Below are 27,374 nucleotides of genomic sequence, written 5' to 3'. Positions count from 1 at the left end.
TATTGATGAAAAGTGCGAATTGACGCGGGAGAGTGTTGTTTTGCTATTGGCTGTTGAGTAAACTGACCAATGGTAAATCAGTATTCTTTGCGCGCCTTTCTCTGCTGGTAGAGAAGACTAAGAGTATTCTAGAGAAGAGTCGGAGCCTAGGCATGAAACAGTTCGGACGTGTGTAGTAGTAGCTCCGATGGAAATGATAAGTTGCCGGATCTAGCAGCGTTACACACATCAAAAGTGTGGTAAAGTGACGGCATAATTATTCCGATGGGCGTGTAGAAATTTCGGAATTTTTAAGTGAATTTTGTGTCGAGAAAAGACATATATTTCGCGTGGCGTATTGAGCAGGTCAGTGGCTAAAAACTGCATTAGGTACCGACAGACTTAATACTTGGCGAGCATTCTCAATCAAAAACAATCAGTATTTTTGTAGATATTACGTTTTCGGGAAATGCAACACCATAAACATACTAACGTGAGTGAACGGGATTATGAGTGACTGTGTTAAGACTAGCACAGGCTTGGCAGTAATACTTGTTCACCTAAGTTTCAGAATATATTAATTGAGGACAAAATTTCCAACCTTTCATTTCGTGTTTCTCCCGAAACGTAGATTAGTGACTTTAATTGCAACCTGGTTCACGTCGAAGTACAGTAGGATTCACTCGGCTTTCCTACGGATTATCTGCTGAGACAATGTTCACAGGTAGGTGCAGGTACGTCGTAAACGGACGGAAAGAACCGCGCCACCGCAAAGTGTCTTGCGGATTGCCGGTTTGGCACAGAGGAGCCATCCTGCCAAAGTCGATTGGTATCGTGAGTGACGTCTTCCACAATCGGTCCCCTTGCGGCGACTTTCCGGCGGTAGTACCGGTCCTGGAGGTGTGTTACATTCTTCTTTCAAAGGCCATTACTATGCCAGACTTGCTGAGGGTGGAGAACATCGTGCAGATATAGCCTCTGTGATCAGAGAAGACCAGAGGCCATCATTCGTCGGCCACCACTCCCTCTGTAAGACCTTATGTCACTCTGCCGGCTTGCAGAATGACTGGTAAGATGGTTAGTCCAGCGCCGTCGACGTGTACGTTTTCCCGCGTGTCACACAAGGCAAGATCATAAACCACCATACCCAGGTCCAGGCAAGGCGTGTAGAGCAGGATTTGGTCTTTGCATGACGTAATTAAAATCGCCTGCGAAGATGATGTGCATACTGTCCTAGGAAATGGGGAGCGATATCGGCGGCGTAGAACCAGACCCGGTGACGACATTTGGTGGTGCCCGACGGTGCATAAACATTGATGAATCTGGCGTCGAGTGCCGTGACCGCTAATCCTCGTGCTGAGGGAGATAAGTGATGTCGGTGCTTTCGGTCGGGTTGTAGCCTATCGCGATGGCGGTTTACCGTATCGCGACACTGCTGCTCGCGTTGGTCGAGATCCAATTACGGTTAGCAGAATATGGAATCGGTGGGTTCAGGAGGGTAATGCGTAACGCCGTGCTGGATCTCAACGGCGTCGTATCACTAGCAGTCGAGATGACAGGCATCTTATCCGCATGGCTGTAACGGATCGCGCAGCCATGTCTCGATCCCTGAGTCAACAGATGGGGACGTTTGCAAAGCAACAACCATCTGCACGAACAGTTCGACGACTTTTGCAGCAATATGGACTATTAGCTCGGAGACCATAGCTGCAGTTACCCTTGAGGCTGCATCACAGACTGGAGCGCCTGCGATGGTGTACTCAACGACGAACCTGTATGCACGAGTGGCAACACGTTATTTTTTAGGATGAATCCAGGTTCTGTTTACAGCATCATGATGGTCGCATCCGAGTTTGGCGACATCGCGGTGGACGCACATTGGAAGCGTGTATTCGTCATCGCCATACTGGCGTATCACCAGGCGTGATGGTATGGGGTGCCATTGGTCACCTCTTGTTCGCGTTGACGGCACTTTGAACAGTGGACGTTATATTTCAGATGTGTTACGACCCGTGGTTCTACCCTTTATCCGATCCCTGCGAAACCCTACATTTCATCAGGATAATGCACGACTGCATGTTGCAGGTCCTGTACGGGCCTTTCTGGATACAGAAAATGTTCGACTGCTGCCCTGGCCAGCACATTATCCAGATCTCTCACCAATTGAAAACGTCTGTTCAATGGTGGCCGAGCAACTGGCTCGTCACAATACGCCAGTCACTACTCTTGGTGAACTGCGGCATCGTGTTGAAGCTGCATGGGCAGCTGTACCTGTACACGCCATCCAAGCTCTGTTTGACTCAATGCCCAGGCGTATCAAGCCCGTAATTACGGCCAGAGGTGGTTGTTCTGGTTACTGATTTCTCAGGATATATGCACCCAAATTGCGTGAAAATGTAATCACATGCTAGTTCTAGTATAATATATTTGTCCAATGAATAACCGTTTATCATCTGCATTTCTTCTTGGTGCAGCAATTTTAAGGGCCAGTAGTGTATTTCTAGTTTGGAATAGGGCTTGATAATATTGCAGCTTTAAATACATATAGACTTAAGAGCAATTAAAATTGAGAATCTTAAAGTTTATCTGTTTATTAACAGAAGATACAAATTTAAGAAAATGGACAGAGGGTATGACATATTACCACTTTATGACATATTATAAAGTCGGAAAATTTTTCTGAAATAACGAGCATATTGCGCTTAAGAAGAAGAAATAAAATATCACAGGAAAGTACATAGATCCATATTAGAGATCGCAGCACCTAGCTATTTCAGGTGTGAGAGCTCGGCAAATCATCGAGTCTGTCGCAACTGATGTAGCGTACAAAATACCTTTTATAATCATTTCATAAATTTATATGTAGAGACGTGTGTTTTATTACTCTTATATTACATTTGGTACAGGTCATATGTGTTCCGCACAGGGGAGTAATGGGTGCATTATTTGTGCACCTTTGACTTTTTTATATTTACAAGTTGTGTGCATAGTGTTTGCATTGTCTGTAAAGTAATACGTTATCTATGTTTAATACCCAGTTACATAATTTTCATTACAGACGCTATTTAACCCAGACTTAATAACAATTATACTGGTATTACACGTATTACTCAAGATGTTTCCGCGTGTATTAAAATGACAGTTGATTCATTTCATTGTAGTCGTATCTCCCATCTAGGTCTGTATATTAATCTTAGTGTTTGTATCTGTTTCAGCATCTGAGTCTATTTCTGTGTTTGTGTCTGTGTCATTACAAATATCCTGTTCCCGTGTTTGAATGTTTGCTCTTATTTGTGTATGTGTTGTTCTTGTTCGTATAATTCGTGCATCGTACACGACACATTATGGTTTATGTCATTCAGTATGCTCCAATCCTTCGGCAGTCGAAGAATTTGTCCCATTTGCTATACTCAGTTCGGGGTCGTGAGTGTATCACAGTGTAAAGGAGTTCCTAGGGCACCGAAAGTGGTCATGGATGTTTGTCTGAGACCAAACCGATGGAGGTGTCCTGGGCGTGGACAATGGCCCGTGAGGAATAGGATCATGCCAAGTGCGGGATTTATTTGTTTTAGCTTTACTCGTTCCTTGATGTTTGGGAAAATGGTGTAGACGCGATGCCCGTTTTCCTTTCTCTCTGCCAGGCATAGTCCGCCTCCGTAGCGTAGCGGTAGCGTTATTGCCTACCACGCAGGGGGCCCGGGTTCGATTCCCGGCAGGGGACTGGGTGTTTTGTGTCCTTCGTCATCATTTTCATCATCATTGATGCGCAAGTCGCCGATGTGGTGTCAACTAAAAGAACTTGCAATACGGCGGCCGAATTTCCCGGCCAACAATGCTATACGATGATTTCATTTCACTTCTGCCAGGCATCATTTCGCCAGATTATTTCTGTGATGTCCTCTCCTATAATTTCAAATACCCTGTCTCGTCTACCTTTCTTCGACCAGTACGCTGCTGCTCTTTGACGTAAGGCGATGTCAATGGGGCACACTCCCATCACTACGCACAGTGCCTTCCCCGAGGTTGTGCCGAAGGCCCCCGACATCCTGAGCAGAACACTTCTTTGGTCACGTCTCATAACGATTTTGTGTGTTACAAGCCTCAGTCGGAGCGCCCAGGCGCTCACTGCAAAGTGTACTATGGGTTCGAATAGTGCTATCTTATATGTAAGAAGGTAACTACGAAGAAGCCATTGGTAACAGAGAAAATACTTCAGCTGATCAATGAAAAAAAAGTACAAAAATATTCAGGGAAATTCAAGAATACAGAAATACGTCGCTGAGGAATAAAATGAAAGGAAGTGCATGAAAAATGTGAAGAAATCGAAAAAGAAATGATTGCCGAAAGTACAAACTCAGCATACAGGAAAGTCAGAACAACCTTCGGTGACACAAAAAAAAAAAATGTGTGGTAACATAAAGAACGCAATGGGAATTCCCCTGTTAAACGCAGAGGAGAGAGCGGATAGGTGGAAAGAGTACATTGAAGGCCTCAATGAGGGGGAAGATTTATCAGATGTGAAAGAAGAAGAAATCGAATTAGAAGAGATAGGGGATCCAGTATTAGAATCACAATTTAAGAGAGCTTTAGAGGACTTAAGATCAAATAAGGCAGAAGGAATGGATAACATCCCATCAGAATCTCTAAAATCATTGGGGAAGTGGCAGCAAAGAGACTATTCACGTTGGTGGGTAGAATGTATGAGTCTGGCGACACGCCATCTGACTTTCGGAAAAATATCATCCACACAATTCTGAAGACTGCAAGAGCTGAGACTCATCGCACAATCAGCTTAACAGCGCATGCATCCAAGTTGCTGACAAGAATAATATACAGAAGAAAGGAAAATATAATTGAGGATTTGTTAGATGACGATCAGTTTGGCTTTGGCAAAGGTAAAGGCCCCAGAGAGGCAATTCTGATGTTGCGCTTGATAGTGGAAGCAAGAGTAAAGAAAAATCAAGCAGAAAAATAGGGGTAAGCTATGGCGAGAGACGGGTAATATATAATACGAGGTGCATTCAAGTTCTAAGGCCTCCGATTTTTTTTCTAATTAACTACTCACCAGAAATCGCCCTGCAGACGTACACATTTTTCACAACGCTGACGCCTTGATTCCATGGCAGCGGCGAAGGCTTCTTTAGGAGTCTGTTTTGACCACTGGAAAATCGCTGAGGCAATAGCAACACGGCTGGTGAATGTGCGGCCACGGAGAGTGTCTTTCATTGTTGAAAAAAGCCAAAAGTCACTAGGAGCCAGGTCAGGTGAGTAGGGAGCATGAGGAATCACTTCACAGTTGTTATCACAAAGAAACTGTTGGTGCGTTGTCTTGGTGAAACAGCACACGCGCAGCCCTTTCCGGACGTTTTTGTTGCAGTGCATAAAGGAATTTGTTCTTCAAAACATTTTCGTAGGATGCACCTGTTACCGTAGTGCCCTTTGGAACGCAATGGTTAAGAATTACGCCCTTGCTGTCCCAGAACATGGGCACCATCATTTTTTCAGCACTGGCAGTTACCCGAAATTTTTTTGGTGGCGGTGAATCTGTGTGCTTCCATTGAGCTGACTGGCGCTTTGTTTCTGGATTGAAAAATGGCATCGAAGTCTCATCCATTGTCACAACCGACGAAAAGAAAGTCCCATTCTTGCTGTCGTTGCGCGTCAACATTGCTTGGCAACATGCCACACGGGCAGCCGTGTGGTCGTCCGTCAGCCTTCGTGGCACCCACCTGGATGACACTTTTCGCATTTTCAGGTCGTCATGCAGGATTGTGTGCACAGAACCCACAGAAATGTCAACTCTGGAGGCGATCTGTTCAACAGTCATTCGGCAATCCCGCAAAACAATTCTCTCCACTTTCTCGTTCATGTCGTCAGACCGGCTTGTGCGAGCCCGAGGTTGTTTCGGTTTGTTGTCACACGATGTTTTGCCTTCATTAAACTGTCGCACCCATGAACGCACTTTCGACACATCCATAACTCCATCACCACATGTCTCCTTCAACTGTCGATGAATTTCAATTGGTTTCACACCACGCAAATTCAGAAAACGAATGACTGCACACTGTTCAAGTAAGGAAAACGTCGCCATTTTAAGTATTTAAAACAGTTCTCATTCTCGCCGCTGGCGGTAAAATTCCATCTGCCGTACAGTGCTGCCATCTCTGGAACGTATTGATAATGAAAGCGGCCTCATTTTAAAACAATGCGCATGTTTCTATCCCTTTCCAGTCCGGAGAAGAAAAATCGGAGGACTTAGAACTTGAATGCACCTCGTACAATATGTGGAAGAGCAAAGAAGGAATAAAAAGGGTGGACAACCAAGAACGAAGTGTTTGGATTAAAAAGGGCCTAAGACATGGTTTAGTCTTTCGCCCTCACTGTTCAGTCTGTACATCGAAGAACCAATGATGGAAATAAAAGAAAGGTTCAGGAGTGGAATTAAAATTCAAGGTGAAAGGATATCAATGATACGATTCGCTGACGACATTGCTATCCGGACTGAAAGTGAAGACGAATTACATGATCTCCTGAACAGAATGAACAGTATAATGAGTACAGAATATGGGTTGATAGTAAATCGAAGAAAGACGAAAGTATTGAGAAGCATCAGAAATGAGGACAGCAGTAACTTAACGTCAGGAAAGATGGCCACGAAGCAGATAAAGTAAAGGAATTCTGCTACCTAGGCAGCAAAATAAGAAATGACGAATGGAGCAACGAGGACATCAAAAGCAGACTAGCACTGGGAAAAAGGACATTCCTGTCCAAGAGAAGTCTACTAGTATCACACATAGACCTTAATTTGAGGAAGAAATTTCTAACAACGTACGGTTGGAAGACAGCATGGACTGTGGGAAAACCAGAACAGAAGAGAATCGAAGCATTTGAGATGAGGTGCTACAGATGACTGTTGAGAATCGGATGAACTGATAAAGTAAGGAATGAGGAGATTCTGCGCAGAATCACAGAGGAAAGGAATATGTGGAAAACAGAACAAAGGGAAGGGACAGGGTGATAGAACATCCATTAAGACATTCCACTGAAACTGTAGAGGAAGAGAGAGCTTGGAATTCATCCAACAAATAACTGAGGACCTAGGTTGCAAATGCTACTCTGAGATGAAGAGGTTGTCACAGGATAGGAATACGTGGTGGGCTGCATGAAACCAGTCATAAGACTGATGAAGCCCTCCAAAAAAGCTACGGATGGCGCTATCTGGTGTGAGGGCTCTGGCTATCAGGCCCGTGCACTCTGACTTATAAGTGGACCGCGCCTCAGCAGAATCACATCGGAATGCACTTTAAAATACTGGTGCACTTTCAAATGCTCGTGCTGGTAAAATAACTTGGTTAATCGCTTAGGGTTATCAAATGATGGAAGATTCTGGGGGAGTTACAAGGAAGGGATAAAATCTATTGACAAGTTAAAGTCTTGAGTCACTTAGATATCGCTCAATTGGTAGGAATCGTGCCATGGAAGACATCTATCCATGTTACAGTCATGATCTTGTATGTGAATTTAACTTGCCCTATGAAACGTTACTTGTTTGCTTTAATATACGACATTGCACTGAAAATTAACGTTTCAAAGACATCTTTCTGTTTGCGAGTGTTTTACAATGTCATTCATCGAGCCAGATCGGATCTATCCAATTTCGGGCCGGAACTACATATGTCTGCTTTCTTTGGAGTGTTTCATTTCCAAAATATCGAAGTGTGAACCATTTTCACTGTTATTAACACTCTACGTTCAGTACTGTTAGGATATTCCCCCATTCTACGACGACATTTCTTTCACATGTGTAATTGGCGGTGAGTTGTCAGTTTCGTGGTCTCTTGTCCATTTGTTGCAGCTCACCAGTGGATTCCAATGAAATGCTCTCGCCAATAACCTGTAGCCGTAACACGAGTTCTGTGGTTTTACCGGTTGAGCTTTGCAATACGTTGAAGGCTTCGATGACCAGTCTGTGAGGAGTTAAAGATACTGAGCTCTTTTCATTTGATCACGTCACTATATCGCTGTAGCTGATGTAACGTGGAAGAGTGCACGGTCTAGCACAGTTTATATAGTGACAATGCAATTTATATTAAGTTGTGACAAAAGTAACAAATTCATGGTTTTATTATCTGACGTCAATAATTTTATATTCGCCTAGTTCCTCACAAGCGTCTTCTAACCAAATTGCGTGCCTGCGGAGTATCGCCTCATTTGTGCGACTGGATTCGTGATTTCCTGTCAGAAAGGTCACAGTTCGTAGTAACAGACGGAAAGTCATCGAGTAAAACAGAAGTAATATCCGGCGTTCCCCAAGGAAGTGTTATAGGCCCTCTATTGTTCCTGATCTACATTAACGACAAAAAAAAAAAAAAAAAAAAAAAAAAAAAAAAAAAAAAAAAAAAAAAGAGAGAGAAAAAAAAATGGTTCAAATGACTCTGAGCACTACGGGACTTAACATCTGTGGTCATCAGTCCCCTAGAACTTAGAACTACTTAAACCTAACTAACCTAAGGACATCACACATATCCACGCCCGAGGCAGGATTCGAACCTGCGACCGTAGCAGTCGCGCGGTTCCGGACTGAACGCATAGGAGACAATCTCAGTAGCCGTCTTAGATTTTTTTTACAGATGATGCTGTCATTTACCGTCTTGTAAAGTCATCAGATGATCAAAACGACTTGCAAAATGATTTAGATAAGATATCTGTATGGTGCGAAAAGTGGCAATTGACCGTGAATAAAGAAAAGTGTGAAGTTATTCACATGGGGAAATCAGCGAAATTTCGATTACGCGATAAGTCATAAAAATATGACGGCTGTAAATTCAACTAAATACCTAGGGATTACAATTACAAATAACCTAAATTGGGGCGACCACATAGATAATATTGTGAGTAGAGCAAACCAAAGACTCCGATTCACTGGCAGAACACTTAGAAGGTGCAACAGGTCCACTAAAGAGACTGCTTACATCACGCTTGTCCGCCCTATTCTGCAGTATTGCTGTGCGGTGTGGGATCCGCATCAGGTAGGACTGACGGATGACATCGAAAAAGTACAAAGAAGGGCAGCTCGTTTTGTATTATCGCGAAACAGGGGAGATAGTGTCACAGACATGATACGTGAATTGGAGTGGCAATCATTGAAACAAAGGCGTTTTTCGTTGCGACGGGATCTTCTCATGAAATTTCAATCACCAGTTTTCACCTCTGATTACGAAAACATTCTGTTGGCCCCCAGCTACATAGGGAGAAATGATCATCACGATAAAATAAGAGAAATCAGGGCTCGCACAGAAAAATTTAAGTGCTCATTTTTCCCGCGTGCCGTTCGAGAGTGGAACGGTAGAGAGACAGCATGAAGGTGGTTCACTGAACCCTCTGCTAGGCACTTTATTGTGAATAGAACAGTAATCACGTAGATGTAGATGTAGTATGATGCTTTAAATGATTTAAGAACCTGATGATAGTTAGTCGACCAATACTAGTCATTTGGATAAAGATTTTATCACCAGCTCAAGGCGGTATCGACATTTTTCAAACATCTACGACCTGTGGGACTGACATCCTGAGCGGAGAAGACCGGCGATGCCCAAGTACGTATTTATAGCTGTGCGTCCGTGCCGGTACCATATAGCATTTTGCCTTGTGATTTCATATCTCCCGACCTATGTGTCATACAATGATATGGTTTTGTAGGTACGATCAGCGACACATGTAGATACTGCAGAATGTGTTGCGAATGGAGTTGGTAGCAACGAAGTAATAAAATAGTTTAAACTTCATGCGCGATGTGGCGTTTTTTCACGCGTATCACTGTTTATAATGTTGTATCACCTGAACTATGCGTTGTACAAAAGCTATAATGTTGTACGTTTGTTGGGCGGCATGTTTGGATACTGTCTACGAAATGTATTGCGAACAGAGTTAGTAGCAAAGAAGGAATAAATTTAAATGTCGTACATTATACAGCAGTTTTTCACGCATCTCATTGCTTATGACACCATATCTCATGGATTATGTATTTTTGCAGTTGTTCAGTAGTATATGTAGATACTGTCTGTAAAATGTACGGCTGATATCATTTAGTAATTAAGAAGTAATAATTATGACGTTTCATGAGGGACTTTTACTGTATGAAATGAAAAAAATAGCAAAGAATAATCATTTTTCTTTTCATAATTTTGTAGGGGTTGTTAGCTGGAAAAAAATTATAAACGTTTTATTTTACGTGTGATGTTTGTTGCAAGTCGCTAAATATTCTCAGATGCAATATGAATCAAGTCTGGGAATTCATCCATTACGGGATATGCTTGTTTTAACGTCCACCCCTAAACCAACCCCTTTGGTAGAAAGGTGGTTCTTATCCCAACGGTAATTGTTGCCCAACAGTAACGTGTATGTGTACCAAGTTTGCTAGAAATCGGTCCCGTGATTTTGGAGGAGACACACACACACACACACACACACACACACACACACACACACACACACACACACAAACACACACACACCGAAATACTTATACAGGGTGATTTCTTCCACCGTGTACAAACTCTAGGGATTCATCGATGAGAGGGTACGCAACAAGAAAGGTCTAATGAACTTATGTCCGTAAATGCATGGTTTCCATGCTATAGACCGTTCATTCAATCACACTTTGTTACAGAGACTCCGTTCTAATACACGCTGTACCATGCATCCACAGTTATAGCACGTATGGTTTCCTCCTAGAGAGCGGTACTATTCCTCACACGTCATTCCCTAGCGCCCTCTTCTGCCACAGTCACTGATAATGTTGTATCCGATTCAGTTCTCCTGCTGACTCACCTAGCAATGGATATGATACAGGGTTGTACACAATGGTTTCGTATTAAAATCGAGAGCTTGCCAACGTAGTGTTTACTTGCGGAAAGGCAAGTGGCAACGGGCGTTGGACAGCAAGGTTATATCAGGTGACATATCCTCGATGACAACCACCACAGCATTCACTGTTTGCAGCATTCGCCATTTGTCTCAGACAGGATCGTTTCAGGAAGTAGGAAATCATGAAGGGCCTACCAGAAACGTTCGGACACCAGACTTGGAGGAAAATCTGATTAACACTGTGGAAGGCGACCGCCGTGTCAGTTCAAGGCAGTTGGACCGCCAGTAAAGGGTAAGCCAGACTACCGTGCGGAACATTCTCCTGACAATTGTTATTACCCTTGTCACTTATAGCGTGTGCAGGGCTTATTAGCGTCAGACTTTCCACATCGGGAGCAGTTTTGTTACTGGTTTCATCACCATGCTACCACGATTTCGCGATTAGTGCCATTGATCCCATTCACAAATGAGACCACCTTTACGCGGAGTGGTCAACTTTCATAAGAGACGTCTGTGGGATAGTATGCAGAACACTCATTATACGGTGACAGACTATCATCAGCATCGGTGCAGCCGCAATGTGTGCGCCTGGATAACCGGCGACCGTAGGGTAATACGAAACGTCGTGCTGGATCCCAACGGCCTCGTATCACTAGCAGTTGAGATGACAGGTATCTTATCCGCATGGCTGTAACGGATCTCGATCCCTGAGTCAACGGATGGGGACGTTTGCAAGACAACAACCATCTACACGACAGTTCGACGACATTTGCAGCAGCATGGACTATCAGCTCGGAGACCACGGCTGCGGTTACCCTTGACGCTGCATCACAGACAGGAGCGCCTGCGATGGTGTACTCAACGACGAACCTGGGTGCACGAATGGCAAAACGTCATTTTTTCGGATGAATCCAGATTCTGTTTACAGCATCCAGATGGTCGCATCCGTGTTTGGCGACATCGCGGTGAACGCACATTGTAAGCATGTATTCATCATCGCCATACTGGCGTGGTTCAAATGGCTCTGAGCACTATGGGACTTAACATCTGTGGTCATCAGTCCCCTAGAACTTAGAACTACTTAAACCTAACTAACCTAAGGACATCACACACATCCATGCCTGCGATCGTAGCAGTCGCGCGGTTCCGCACTGCGCGCCTAGAACCGCTAGACCACCGCGGCCGGCTGCCATACTGGCGTATCAACCGGCATGATGGTATGGGGTGCCATTGGTTACACGTCTCGATCACCTCTTGTTCGCATTGACGGCACTTTGAAGGCACTTTGAACAGTGGACGTTACATTTCATATGTGTTACGACCCGTGGCTCTACCCTTCATTCGATCCCTGCGAAACCCTAGATTTCAGCAGGATAGCGCACGACCGCATGTTTCAGGTCCTGTACGGGCCTTTCTGGATACAGAAAAAGTTCGACTGCTGCCCTGACCAGCACATTCTCCAGATATCTCACCAATTGAAAACGTCTGGTCAATGGTGGCCGAGTAACTGGCTCCTCACAATACACCAGTCACTACTCTTGATGAACTGTGGTATCGTGTTGAAGCTGCATGGGCAGCTGTACCTGTACACGCCATCCAAGTTCTGTTTGACTCAATACCCAGGCGTATCACGGCCGTTATTACGGCCAAAGGTGGTTGTTCTGGGTACTAGTTTCTCAGCATCTATGCACCCCACTGCGTGAAAATGTAATCACGTGTCAGTTCTAGTATAATATATATGTCCCATGAATACTTGTTTATCATCTGCATTTCTTCTTGGTGTAGCAATTTTAATGGCCAGTGCCGGCCGCGGGTGAACTCGCGGTTTTAGGCGCTCACTCCGGAACCGTGCGACTGCTACGGTCGCAGGTTCGAATCCTGCCTCGGGCATGGATGTGTGTGATGTCCTTAGGTTGGTTAGGTTTAAGTAGTTCTAAGTTCTAGGGGACTGATGACCACAGCAGCTGAGTCCCATAGTGCTCAGAGCCATTTGAACCATTTTTTAATGGCCAGTAGTGTGTATTGGACATGGACTGAGGATAGGCGGTGCTCGTTGGGAGTGTGGATCGGAGGTGATGCGTACCGAGATAGTCCGTGGAGTTGCGATAACGCTATGTCGTGGATGGCGCAGTGGTTACCGTGTGTTTCTAGTAATCAAGAAATCCTGGATTCGAATCCCGGTCCGGTAACCATTTTCGCTCGTCGCCACTGATTCCGCTTAACGTCCCGTTGCAGCTGACAGCAGAGACCCTCCTTCGATTTACATACAATGAATAGTGTTTGATAAAATGTAAGGCTTCCACATACAACTGGGTTATTTCTGAGGAAAAAAGTTTTGGTAATAATCAGTCAAATGGCTCTGAGCACTATGCGACTTAACTTCTGAGGTCATCAGTCATCTAGAACTTAGAACTAATTAAACCTAAATAACCTAAGGCTGGATTCGAACCTGCGACTGTAGCGGTCACGCGGTTCCAGACTGAAGCGCCTTTAACCGCACGGCCACACCGGCCGGCAATAATCAGTCATATATGAACAAAATATTAACCTTGTTCAAACACTGGCAAATAGTTCTTAAGGTAGGCAAAGTCAGTAGAATTTTTGGGTGGAAATATAAAATGTTCTAAGTGCGCCATGTGACATTTTTCAGGAAATATGAAACAAAATATCACTGTCTGTACAGAACTGCTCTGTATCCAAAAAAGATATTCTGATACTACAGAATTATGCTGCTCACCGCATCAGTACAAAAGATAATGAGACAGATCAGAAAATAAATAAGTGTCATATGTTGGCCATTTTCGCAGCAGCTGTATATAAATTACAGTAGATCAAAAGAAAACACCTTTTGCATGCTGCACATTAAATATTTTTATTTATCTTGTGCAGTTAGACTCGTTTCGACTTGATCACAAGACATCTTCAATGGCTGTCAGAACAGCAACTAATTCGTTGTTTCTACACCAGACAACTTTGTCTTTGATGGCAAACTGGTTGAAAGGTTGCACTTTTTTCTTTTTATCACTGTTTTCAAGGTGAATCAGTTTAAATGCCACAAAAATGGCACTTAAATTGATCCACGGGGCAGGAATTGCATAAGCCTGCAGCAATTGACAGCATCTACATCTTCATCTACATTTATACTCCGCAAGCCACCCAACGGTGTGTGGAGGAGGGGTCTTTACGTGCCACTGTCATTACCTCCCTTTCCTGTTCCAGCCGCGTATGGTTTGCGGGAAGAACGACTGCCGGAAAATCTCCGTGCGCGCTCGAATCTCTCTAATTTTACATTCGTGATCTCCTCGGGAGGTATAAGTAGGGGGAAGCAATATATTCGATACCTCATCCAGAAACGCACCCTCTCGAAACCTGGCGAGCAAGCTACACTGCGATGCAGAGCGCCTCTCTTGCAGAGTCTGCCACTTGAGTTTGCTAAACATCTCCGTAACGCTATCACGCTTACAAAATAACCCTGTGACTAAACGCGCCGCTCTTCTTTGGATCTTCTCTATCTCCTCTGTCAACCCGACCTGGTACGGATCCCACACTGATGAGCAGTACTCAAGTACAGGTCGAACGAGTGTTTTGTAAGCCACCTCCTTGGTTGATGGACTACATTTTCGAAGGAATCTCCCAATGAATCTCAAACTGGCACTCGCCTTACCAACAATTAATTTTATATGATCATTCCACTTCAAATCGTTCCGCACGCACACTCCCAGATATTTTACAGAAGTAACTGCTACCAGTGTTTGTTCCACTATCATATAATCATACAGTAAAGGATCCTTCTTTCTATGTATTCGCAATACATTACATTTGTCTATGTTGGGAGTCAGTTGCCACTCCTTGCACCAAGTACCTATCCGCTGCAGATCTTCCTGCATTTCGCATTTTCTAATGCTGCAACTTCTCTGTATACTACAGTATCATCCGCGAAAAGCCGCATGGAACTTCCGACACTATCTACTAGGTTATTTACATATATTGTGAAAAGCAATGGTACCATAACACTCCCCTGTGGCACGCCATCTGGCGGCTTCTGCAATTCCTGCTCCGTGGAGCCCTCTCCACACATCAACTTTGGAGTGCGATCCGGGGATGGTCCGACTTCGGACTGAAACCGGTCGCCAAGAAACGAGATTTGTGCGATATTGACTGTTTCTCTAAGTACAGCTGTTGTCTCTAAGCTGGCCGATCAGCTCACTTGTCCTCAGTTGGTACACGACGGAAGGCTTCGGCCGGTAATCCCCTGGCTGACAGTACTGTGTGGGGTACCCCGTGGTGTCCGCAGTCGTGTACGCCACTCTGTTTCGTGCTTTTTCCTTTCCTTGTAGTAAGTGATGTTGTGGTTGCAGTTATGATTTTATTAAACATGTCAACTTTCAAAGCTTTCGACAGTGTGAATAGAAAGAAACTCTGGGAAGTAATGCTGGAAATCCCAGACATTTTATTGGAGGTATAAAAAGCTTATACATTGACACAAAAATAACAATGGAAGTTGGTAATAATAAAACTGAAGAAATCAGTACGAATAAGGAATCAAACAAGGCTGTAGCCTGTACCAACCTCATTTGATGTATATACCGGGTGATCAAAAAGTCAGTATAAATTTGAAAACTGAATAAATCACGGAATAATAAAGATAGAGAGGTACAAATTGACACACATGCTTGGAATGACACGGGATTTTATTAGAACCAAAAAAATACAAAAGTTCAAAAAATTTCCGACAGATGGCTCTTCATCTGATCGGAATAGCAATAATTAGCATAACAAAGTAAGACAAAGCAAAGATGATGTTCTTTACAGGAAGTGCTCAATATTTCCACCATCATTCCTCAACAATAGCTGTAGTCAAGGAATAATGTTGTGAACAGCACTGTTAAGCATGTCCGGAGTTATGGTGAGGCATTGGCGTCGGATGTTGTCTTTCAACATCCCTAGAGATGTCGGTCGATAACGATACACTTGCGACTTCAGGTAACCCCAAAGCCAATAATCGCACGGACTGAGGTCTGGGGACCTGGGAGGCCAAGCATGACGAAAGTGGCGGCTGAGCACACGATCATCACCAAACGACGCGCGCAAGAGATCTTTCACGCGTCTAGCAATATGGGGTGGAGCGCCATCCTGCATAAACATCGTACGTTCCAGCAGGTGTTTATCAGCCAGGCTGGGGATGATGCGATTCTGTAACATATCGGGGTACCTATCACCCGTGACGGTAGCAGTTACAAAATCAGAATCACGCATTTCCTCGAAGAAAAAAACGCCCGATAACGGTAGATGTGGTAAATCCAACCCATACCGCGTCTTTCTCGTCGTGCAATGGAGTTTCCACGACAGTTCTATCATTTTCGGTAGCCCAAATTCTGCAGTTGCGGACGTTGACAGACCCTCGGAGCGTGAAATGTGCTTCGTAGGTCCACAACACGTTACTCAACCAATCATCATTTTCCGCCATCTTTTGAAACGCCCACACCGCAAATGCCCTCCGCTTCACTAAATCGCCAGGTAGCAGTTCATGATGCCGATGGATTTTGTACGGATAGCATCGGAGGGTACGCCTAAGTGCCAACCAAACAGTAGTGTACAGAATGCCGGTGCGACGTGCGACTGCACGAGCGCTGACTTCCCCGTGCATAGACGAACCCGCTACAGTCTCCATTTCTTCCTGAACCGTCTCAGCAGCATTACGCCTTGTGCTCTGTCGGCCACTACGGGGCCTATCGTCTAAACAACCCGTGGCTTCGAAATCATTCTCGCCACAGCTGCATTTGTCAATGGACTTTTACCCGTTCGAATCCCCTTCCTATGGCGATAGGATCGTAACGCTGAACTAGCACATTCCCCATTCTGATAATACAGCTTCACTAAAAGCGCCTTTTCAGGTAACGCCAACATGCTGCGACTGCTGGCGCATCTGATTCTCTCTCTCATTACAGCTCCTTTTATACACGATTGTCACGCACAGTCACTGACGTTTTACTATCCATCGCTATCTGTCGGACATTTTGTGAACTTTGTTTTTTTTTTTTTGTTCTAATGAAACCCCATGTCATTCCAAGCATGTGTGTCAATTTTTACCTCTCTATCTACATTATTCCGTGGTTTATTAAGTTTCAAAGTTTGTACTGACTTTTTGATCACCCGGTGTATATAAATGATCTGATTAAAAACTGGAGGCAGGAAGTAAATCCGGGTATACAGATTAATACAAAAAAATTTGTTAATTGTGTATCCATATGATGTTACCAATTTGTAGCAAGTGAAGATGAGCTACAAAAAGCAATCTATAAATTAGCTTAATTAGGGAAAAGAGAATATAACCTACAGATATCAACAAAGAAAACTAAAGTCACGGCTCACCGTAGGAAATACTCCCCCCCCCCCCCCCCGCAAGCTCAAAAATAATAGCAGATAATAAGCAACCTGAGTAGTTTTCCAACTTTAAATTTTTAGGATGGAACGTAAGCTATGAGATGGACGAGGACATAGAAAGTAAGATTAATAAATGTCAATCAATATGCGGAACGATAAACAAGGAGCAGCAGAAATCAGTTTGCTTAATGAAGTGAGAGGTGTTACCAGGAAAAACCGTATAAGAAATGAAGGTATTAGGAACGAATTACATATTTAGAATGTTAACGGAAAGACTGAACAAAATTAACCATTATGGAACTATGACCTACAAAGAATGAGTGCAGAGAAGAGTCCAACGTCTGGCCAAGAGGAAGACACAGAAAGAGATGGCAGTGAAAAGTGAAGACGGAGCAGGCACAAGTGCCTAAGCGCTGAAGTGCAGAAGAAGATTAAAAATGAAAATACGTAAGACGATTTCACTTTCGATTATAAAAAAACGTTTAAGTGATATTTGCCTACGTGCGTGACGTCTGCCTTCGCAGAAACATCATGAAACACAGGACAATAAGATAACTGCACTGGTAGAGACAGGCAACGCCTCTTCACACCGCGCGGCTCCACACCTCCTAACGGTCAACGTATGTAGGGGACAGCGCTATCCCTTTTCCTCCACTCCCCACAGACTCCTTAGACCATCGGCTGGCTTACCGTCAACACAGTGCATCATACTCCCGCAGCGGGGTATTTGTTAACTGCGGGATGAAATGTGGAAGATGTCACTCACTAAAACTCACTAAACACAAACGAAGTCTGCAAACACTAAGGAAACATGAATAAAAACAAGGGCAAATGCTATTTAGTTTAGTCTCACTTCCTTCCTCGATGCTATCGTCAGCTGTGTTAGAAGAATCAGTAAAATTTTCGATGGATATCATTGTATAATAGCTGCCCTCAGTTCTCTTTTCCAAGCTTCTATAACGTTTCCTGTGTGGCGTGCAACATTGCTTAACATATATGGCGATATTTATGGCATACCTTTGTCTAACAATTTTTGAATTTCTACCACAGCGAAGTTTTTATTATCATTTTCAGGTAGAGCTTGATCTGTGCCCAAATTATTGCGACAGCGTTAAAGTGGCAGTGGTATGAAGGAAATCTACCATGCCCGTGACCTTGCTGAATTGGCATATCATGAAACTATGGGTTATTTTCTTTTACGGGTATCATCAGCATCATCTCACGCAAATAGTCATGAACCTGCACAGAGCGAAATTTCAACTATTTACCTATGTCGCCTTATCTCTCTGATAACTGAACGGTATGGGGAATTTGTCATTTCACTGACATGCGGCCAATTTAAGATTTTCGGCCCTTGTTCCTTCAGGCAGTTAAGTACACTACTGGCCATTAAAACTGCTACACCAAGACGAAATGCAGATGATAAATGGGTAACCATTGGACAAATATGTTATACTAGAACTGACACGTGATTACATTTTCAAGCAATTTGGGTGCATAGACACTGAGAAATCAGTACCCAGAACAACTACCTCTGGCCGTAATAACGGCCTTGATACGCCTGGACATTGAGTCAAACAGAGCTTGGATGGCGTGTACAGGTGATACCATAATTCATCAAGAGTAGTGACTGGCGTATTGTGACGAGCCAATTGCTCAGCCACCATTGACCAGACGTTTTCAATTGGTGAGAGATCTGGATAATGTGATGGCCAGGGCAGCAGTCGAACATTTTCTGTATCCAGAAAGGCCCGTACAGGACCTGCAACTTGCAGTCGTGCATTATCCTGCTGAAATGTAGGGTTTCGCAGGGATCGAATGAAGGGTAGAGCCACGGGTCGTAACACACATGAAATGTAACGTCCACTGTTCAAAGTGCCGTCAATACGAACAAGAGGTGACAGAGATGCGTAACGAATAGCACCCCATACCATCACGCCGAGTGATACGCCAGTGTGGGGATGACGAATACACACTTCCAATGTGCGTTGGTCGCAATGTCGCCAAACACGGATGCGACCATCATGATGCTGTAAACAGAACCCGGATTCATCCGAAAAAATGACGTTTTGCCATTCGTGCACCAGGTTCGTCGTTGAGTACACCATCGCAGGCACTCCTGACTGTGGTGCAGTATCGGGGGTAACCAACCGCAGCCCCGGTCTCCGAGCTGGTAGTCCATGCTGCTGCAAACGTCGTCGAACTGTTCGTGGAGATGATTGTTGTCTTGGAAACGTTCCCATCTGTTGACTCATGGATTGTGACGTGGCTGCACGATCCGTTACAGCCATGCGGATAAGATGCCTGTCATCTCGACTGCTAGTGATACGAGGCCGTTGGGATACAGCACAGCGTTGCGTATTACCCTCCTGATCCCACCGATTCCATGTTCTGTTAACAGTCATTTGATCTCGACTAACGCGAGCAGCAATGCCGCGATACGAGAAACCACAATCACGATAGGCTACAATCCGACTTTAATCAAAGTCGGAAACGTGATGGTACGCGTTTCTCCTCCTTACACGAGGCATCACAACAACGTTTCACCAGGCAACGCCGGTCAACTGCTGTTTGTGTCTGAGAAACCGGTTGGAAGCTTTCCTCATGTCAGCACGTTTTAGGTATCGCCACCGACGCCAACCTTGTGCGAATGCTCTGAAACGCTAATCATTTGCATATCACAGCATCTTCTTCATGTCGGTTAAATTTCGCGTCTGTAGCACGTCATCTTCGTGGTGTAGCAATTTTAATGGCCAGTAGTGTAAACACACGCGATCCTTCTCCAAGTGGTAGACGCTTGTTTCCCTGATCTGTAAATCAAGACTATTCGGTACGGTACAGTAACTTCAGACTTGAGACTTCAAGAAGAATATAATAATTCCAATCCCAAAGAAAGCAGGTGTTGACAGATGTGAAAATTAGCGAACTATCAGTTTAATAAGTCACAGCTGCAAAATACTAACGTGAATTCTTTACAGACGAATGGAAAAACTGGTAGAAGCCGACCTCGGCGAAGATCAGTTTGGATTCCGTACAAATGTTGGAACACGTGAGGAAATACTGACCCTAAGACTTATCTTAGAAGAATGATTAAGGAAATGCAAACCTACGTTTCTAACATTTGTAGACTTAGAGAAAGCTTTTGACAATGTTCACTGGAATACTCTCTTTCAAATTCTGACTGTGGCAGGTGGAAAATACAGGGAGGGAGCGAAAAGCTATTTACAATTTGTACAGAAACCAGATGGCAGTTATAAGAGCCGAGGGACATGAAAGGGAAGCAGTGGTTGGGAAGGGAGTGAGATAGGGTTGTATCCTCCCCCCGATGTTATTCAATCTGTATATTGAGCAAACAGTATAGGAAACAAAAGAAAAATTCGGAGTAGGTATTAAAATCCATGGAGAAGAAATAAAATCTTTGAGTTTTGCCGATGACATTGTAATTCTGTCAGAGACAGCAAAGGACTTGGAAGAACAGTTGAACGGAATGGACAGTGGTTTGAAAGGAGGGTATAAGATGAACATCAGCAAAAGTAAAACGAGGATAATGGAATGTAGTCGAATTAAGTCGAGTGATGCTGAGGGAATTAGATTAGGAAATGAGACACTTCAAGTATTAAAGGAGTTTTGCTATTTGTGGAGGAAAATAAGTGATGATGGTCGAAGTAGAGAGGATATGAAATGTAGACTGGCAATGGCTAGGAAAGCGTTTCTGAAGAAGAGAAATTTGTTAACATCGAGTATAGGTTTAAGTGTCAGGAAGTCGTTTCTGAAAGTATTTGTATGGATGTAGCCATGTATGAAAGTGAAACATGGGCGATAAATAGTTTGGACAAGAAGAGAATAGAAGCTTTCGAAACGTGGTGCTACAGAAGAATGCTGAAGATTAGATGGGTAGATCACACAACTAATGAGGAGGTATTGAAGAGGATTTGGAAGAAGAGAAGTTTGTGGCACAACTTGACCAGAAGAAGGGATAGGTTGGTAGGACATGTTCTGAGGCATCAAGGGATCACCAATTTAGTACTGGAGGGCAGCGTGGAGGGTAAAAACCGTAGAGGGAGACCAAGAGATGAATACACTAAGCAGATTGAGAAGGATGTAGGTTGCAGTAGGTACTGGGAGATGAAGAAGCTTGCACAGGATAGAGAAGCATGGAGAGGTGCATCAAACCAGTCTCAGGACTGAAGACCACAACAACAACAACAGAAACTTACAACAGGCAGCAATAATCATTGAACTACTTCCGATGGGAGCACAAGTAATTCCACATGTAATAAATGTACTATAATCTATCTTGTCTTTTCTGGCGGAATTACTAGCAATTATCTAAGTTTCGTCCGTTGGTAATGTCTTTAGGGTAAACCAAAATAATGAATCTTAAAAACAGACAACGCCAGATAACATTGTCACCTTTCCCATTACAGTTTTACGAAAGTTAATGTGTGTACACCTGAAACCGAAGGAGTTGAGAACTGTTAACAAAGATGCCTTGCTGCCAGTGAATAATTCTGTCTCCCGAAGCGTAACATACCGTGTTTTTAGGTTCAAATGGCTCTAAGCACTATGGGACTTAATATCTGAGGTCATCAGTCCCCTAGACTTAGAACTACGTAAACCTCAGTAACATCACACACATCCGTGCCCGAGGCAGAATTCGAACCTGCGACCATAGCAGCCGCGTGGTTCCGGACTGAAGCGCCTAGTATCGCTCGACCACAGCGGTCGGCAGTGTTTTTAGGGTTGGGCGTTATTTTCTTTCGTAATACCCGTATACAGTCTAAAAAAACAGAATGAGCAGAATGGGAAGGAAATCGGTAATTTTGATGTACATGTACAGATAAACAAATGATTACAGTTTCAGAAACATTAGATGACTTGTTGAACAGAAAGATCTGCACAGAACAAGCAAGCCAATAAGCTTTCATGCAAGCAGTTATTCGGCTTGGAACTAGTTAATAGGCATGTTACATGTCCTCCTGGGGAATATCGTGCCAGATTCTGCCCAACTGGCGCGTTAGATCAAATCCCGAGCCGGTTGGACTGTCCTGCTCATGATTCTCCAGACGCTCTCAACTGGGAGAGGTCTAGCAATCTTGCTTGCCAAGGCAGGGTTTGGCAAGCACGAAAACCAGCAGTAAAACGTCTCTCTACATCTACATCTACATTGATACTCCGCAAGCCACCCAACAGTGTGTGGCGGAGGGCACTTTACGTGCCACTGTCATTACCTCCCTTTCCTGTTCCAGTCGCGTATGGTTCGCGGGAAGAACGACTGTCTGAAAGCCTCCGTGCGCGCTCTAATGTCTCTAATTTTACATTCGTGATCTCCTCGGGAAGTATAAGTAGGGGGAAGCAATATATTCGATACCTCATCCAGAAACGCACCCTCTCGAAACCTGGCGAGCAAGCTACACCGCGATGCAGAGCGCCTCTCTTGCAGAGTCTGCCACTTGAGTTTATTAAACATCTCCGTAACGCTATCACGGTTACCAAATAACCCAGTGACGAAACGCGCCGCTCTTCTTTGGATCTTCTCTATCTCCTCCGTCAACCCGACCTGGTACGGATCCCACACTGATGAGCAATACTCAAGTATAGGTCGAACGAGTGTTTTGTAAGCCACCTCCTTTGTTGATGGACTACATTTTCTAAGCACTCTCCCAATGAATCTCAACCTGGTACCCGCCTTACCAACAATTAGTTTTATATGATCATTCCACTTCAAATCGTTCCGTACGCATACTCCCAGATATTTTACAGAAGTAACTGCTACCAGTGTTTGTTCCGCTATCATATAATCATACAATAAAGGATCCTTCTTTCTATGTATTCGCAATACATTACATTTGTCTATGTTAAGGGTCAGTTGCCACTCCCTGCACCAAGTGCCTATCCGCTGCAGATCTTCCTGTATTTCGCTACAATTTTCTAATGCAGCAACTTCTCTGTATACTACAGCATCATCCGCGAAAAGCCGCATGGAACTTCCGACACTATCTACTAAGTCATTTATATATATTGTGAAAAGCAATGGTCCCATAACACTCCCCTGTGGCACGCCAGAGGTTACTTTAACGTCTGTAGACGTCTCTCCATTGATAACAACATGCTGTGTTCTGTTTGCTAAAAACTCTTCAATCCAGCCACACAGCTGGTCTGATATTCCGTAGGCTCTTACTTTGTTTATCAGGCGACAGTGCGGAACTGTATCGAACGCCTTCCGGAAGTCAAGAAAAATAGCATCTACCTGGGAGCCTGTATCTGAGCGAGCGAGGATTATGTTGATGAAAAGTAAGTCCACGATGGTTTGCCATGAAGGGCAACAAAGTGGAGCATGGAATATCGCTGTGACGTAAGGGTGCCGGGGAAGACAACCAGTGGGGTCATGCTATGAAAAGAAATGGGACTCCCACATCAGTCCTGGTTGTCGAGCGTATGGGTGTTTCCAGACACGTCGTCGGCCTGGAATTTCGTTGATTGGAGTGGTGTGGTCATCAGCGATGAGTCCTGCTTCAAAGTGAGCCCCGATGACCAGGGAAGACATGTCTGCAGGCGCCACAGACAGCAGCGAGATACCGACTGACAACTTGGGACAGACATTTCCCGTAATAAAAATAAGTGTATTTATATGTGTATGTACTAAGAGCTTGCTAGGAAATTGATATTTCTGTATGTAACATTTTCTGTTCATTTCTCTTATTCACAATACATGTTCAATCAATAAAAGGTGTGTAACTTCCTGGCAGTTAATACTGTGTGCCGGACCGAGACTCGAACTCGGGACCTGTGCCTTTCGCGGGCAAGTGCTCTAAAAACTGAGCTACCCAAGCACGACTCACGTCCCGTCCTCACAGCTTTACTTCTGCCAGTACCTCGTCTCCTACCTTCCGAACTTAACAGAAGCTCTCCTGCGAACCTTGCAGAACTAGCACTCATGAAAGAAAGGATATTGCGGAGAGTTCAAATGGCTCTGAGCACTATGCGACTTAACTTCTGAGGTCATCAGTCGCCTAGAATTTAGAACTAATTAAACCTAACTAACCTAAGGACATCACACACATCCATGCCCGAGGCAGGATTCGAAGCTGCTACCATAGCGGTCGCTCGGCTCCAGACTGTAGCGCCTAGAACCGCACGGCCACTCCAGCCGGCTATTTCGCGGAGACATGGCTTAACCACAGCCTGGGGGATGTTTCCAGAATAAGATTTTCACTCAGCAGCGGAGTGTGCGCTGATATGAAACTTCCTGGCAGATTAAAATTGTGTGCCGGACCGAGCCAGGCTGTGGCTAAGCCATGTCTCCGCAATATCCTTTCTTTCAGGAGTGCTAGTTCTGCAAGGTTCGCGGGAGAGCTTCTGTAAAGTCAGGAAGGCAGTAGACGAGGTACTGGCGGAAGTAAAGCTGTGAGGACGGGGCGTGAATCATGCTTGGGTAGCTCAGTTATTAGAGCACTTGCCTGCGAAAGAGAAATGTCCTGAGTTCGAGTCTCGGTCCGGCACACAGTTTTAATCTACCAGGAAGTTTCATATCAGCGCACACTCCGCTGCAGAGTGAAAATCTCATTCTGAAAAGATGTATGCTTGGATTGAAGTAATTTGGGCAAATTATTATAGTATGTTGTTTTGGGTCATTCTAAATCTGATATAAATGTGTCAAAGGGATGGAAGTGACATCCTTGGAGGTAGAGGGGTGTTAATTGATAACTATATTATTGGTAGAAACATTAATGAGCACAAAATTCTGAATTTAATTGTTTGATACTGTACATATAGCTTCATTAATAACCACTGCATACGGACGTTACTGTAGACAATATACGAAATGAATTTTAAATCTGATACCAGTTTTAAAGCTCATTTTCTCAGAATTATGATTTTATCGCCTACATCCCTTTACTTCTAATCACTGAACGAAATAGGTTTAACAATAAAATGTGGCTCGAGTTCAGGTCGATACATACCTACATAGTGAAGTCTACTTTTTAAAAATAGGTCGATCAACTACCCCTCCCCCTCTCCCCATCCCATTGGGTTGAAATGGTTCAAATGGCTCTGAGCACTATGGGACTTAACATCTCAGGTCATCAGTCCCCCAGAACTTAGAACTACTTAAACCTAACTAACCTAAGGACATCACACACATCCATGCCCGAGGCAGGATTCGAACCTGCGACCGTAGCGGTCGCGCGGCTCCAGACTGAAGCGCCTAGAACCGCTCGGCCACACCGGCCGCCCCACCCCATAGGGGGCTGTAGATAATTTCATAGGCAGTTCTTCAGTGACTGGCTGTCATGAACACGTAAGTGCCTTTGCACTCTTAGGAATTATAAGCGCGCAGTGTCATCAGAGATGTGGTATCACCTGGAGGCTTAACATAATCTACTAGATTTTAGAAAAGCCGTGTTTTTTTATTTTTGATAGGGTGGGGAAGGGGTGATGGTGAAAAAACTCCAAATTACACGAGGAGGCAAATTTTCAGTAGAGCTGGTGGTGGAATAAGGATTTTCAGTAAAACCGTGGAACATATTCCGTGATGCAAATTGATTACGCGCTCTGTCAGCAGATACGTTCGGTGCAAGTTTGTTGGCGTCTGGAAATCGATGGCGAGAAAGTTCTAATGAAATGCGTAGGTCGTGTTTCTTAGTTTCATCTGTGCTTTTCGTTAAGTGTCACATCACAATTCCCACAGCCGATTCGTGGAATAAGATTCCCGTAGCCAGTACTGAAAAGTTACGGCCCCTGTAGCAAGAATTTCTTAGTTTTTACATAATTCGGTACAGTAAAAAATAATAACATATGTTCAGCAGCGAATTCGTGTTGTCGCAAACAATTTGTTCTGTATGCGGAGTATTTATATGCGTTACTTCGTTACACTATCAAATAAAGAAAATTGTAAATATTCCGGAAACACCAGACAAATGACACCCGACAATTCTTAGACGGGTCAGCAATAGACACAAAAACCGCGTAAATTCTGTCCTTACAAAAGTAGCACAACATAGCAGCTGTATTGAGTGCGTAGCCTTCTCCCAGACGAAATTTTCCCGATAGCATTTTAAACACTGCGGCGGATAGTAGCCTTCCACCCATAAGCAGCAGTAATTTTTCTTACGACAAAAACCTCGTGGCAGCGAACTATAATTGTCCATATCTACATAAGATGCATGAATTAATTTTTATTGTGTCTTGGCGTATAAAGTGAATGTTATATGCTTGAAGCAATTTTAGTGAAACAATGTCAAGCAGAGACGGAAAGCCATATCCTAGGGCCTATATAATTTTGATGAACAAGCGGGTGTGGAACAGGAGAGAGCGTGGAAGCTCGTGCAAGAACAAGAGCATTAAAAGCTGCGCTGTCTGAAGCGATACAGTTACTGTACGTTGTGGTGTGATATTTCTGAAAGTTATATTTACTGTCTATGGAATTCGTATATACAGTGGTCGGAACTTCTTATCGCGAAATGGACCTGGATGAAAAGTAGAAACGGTGAGTAGGAGTGGCTTTCGCTTTATTAATATAGTGACTTTCCCAGTTCAAATAAATTAGTGGCCTCACTTTGTCACACTGTTGACAGAAGAACTTTTGGCAGTTCAGTACGTTACTGCGATTTTAAAATAAAATTTAAAAAAGTCGCTCCTTTAATGTAACAGTACCGATAACCGCTGTGCTGCTGTATGCAGTTCATATTTACAGAGATCGGCCTGATGTAATTTTGCCGACAAATCATTGACATACGCAAATATCGTAGGTTTCAATTAATGACGGCAAAACTTTACTGCCCAAAGTGTAAAATAGCAACAGCATCGATCAGAGGAAATACAAGTAAGATAATGGTTCAAATGGCTCTGAGCACTATGGGACTTAACAGCTATGGTCATCAGTCCCCTAGAACTTAGAACTACTTAAACCTAACTAACCTAAGGACATCACACAAAGTCATCACGAGGCAGAGAAAATCCCTGACCCCGCCGGGAATCGAACCCGGGAACCCGGGCGTGGGAAGCGAGAACGCTACCGCACGACCACGAGATGCGGGCCCACGAGATGCGGGCACAAGTAAGATACATGAGAGCAGCGTTATACACCTGTTTACTTCGGCGACGTCGGCGGAATGGAGATTGCGCAATAGTGATAGTTGTCA

The 27,374-nt window shown here is 44.0% G+C and overlaps 1 protein-coding gene and 1 non-coding gene across 2 annotated transcripts in view; one reads left to right on the top strand and one right to left on the bottom strand.

Moving 5' to 3' along the window:
• The window catches only part of LOC124622852 (lutropin-choriogonadotropic hormone receptor-like), a 315,610-nt gene that overhangs the window by 189,908 nt on the left and 98,328 nt on the right, over window positions 1-27,374 (bottom strand). The window lies entirely within an intron of this gene.
• Window positions 3,630-3,701, top strand: Trnag-acc. The gene has a single exon. It is a non-coding gene; the product is annotated as a tRNA-Gly (tRNA).

Source organism: Schistocerca americana, chromosome 7 (genome assembly GCF_021461395.2).
Source record: "Schistocerca americana isolate TAMUIC-IGC-003095 chromosome 7, iqSchAmer2.1, whole genome shotgun sequence".
NCBI classification, from domain to species: domain Eukaryota; kingdom Metazoa; phylum Arthropoda; class Insecta; order Orthoptera; family Acrididae; genus Schistocerca; species Schistocerca americana.
The sequence above is the reverse complement of the archived record's forward strand: the minus strand, read 5'-3'. Positions and strand labels throughout refer to the sequence as shown.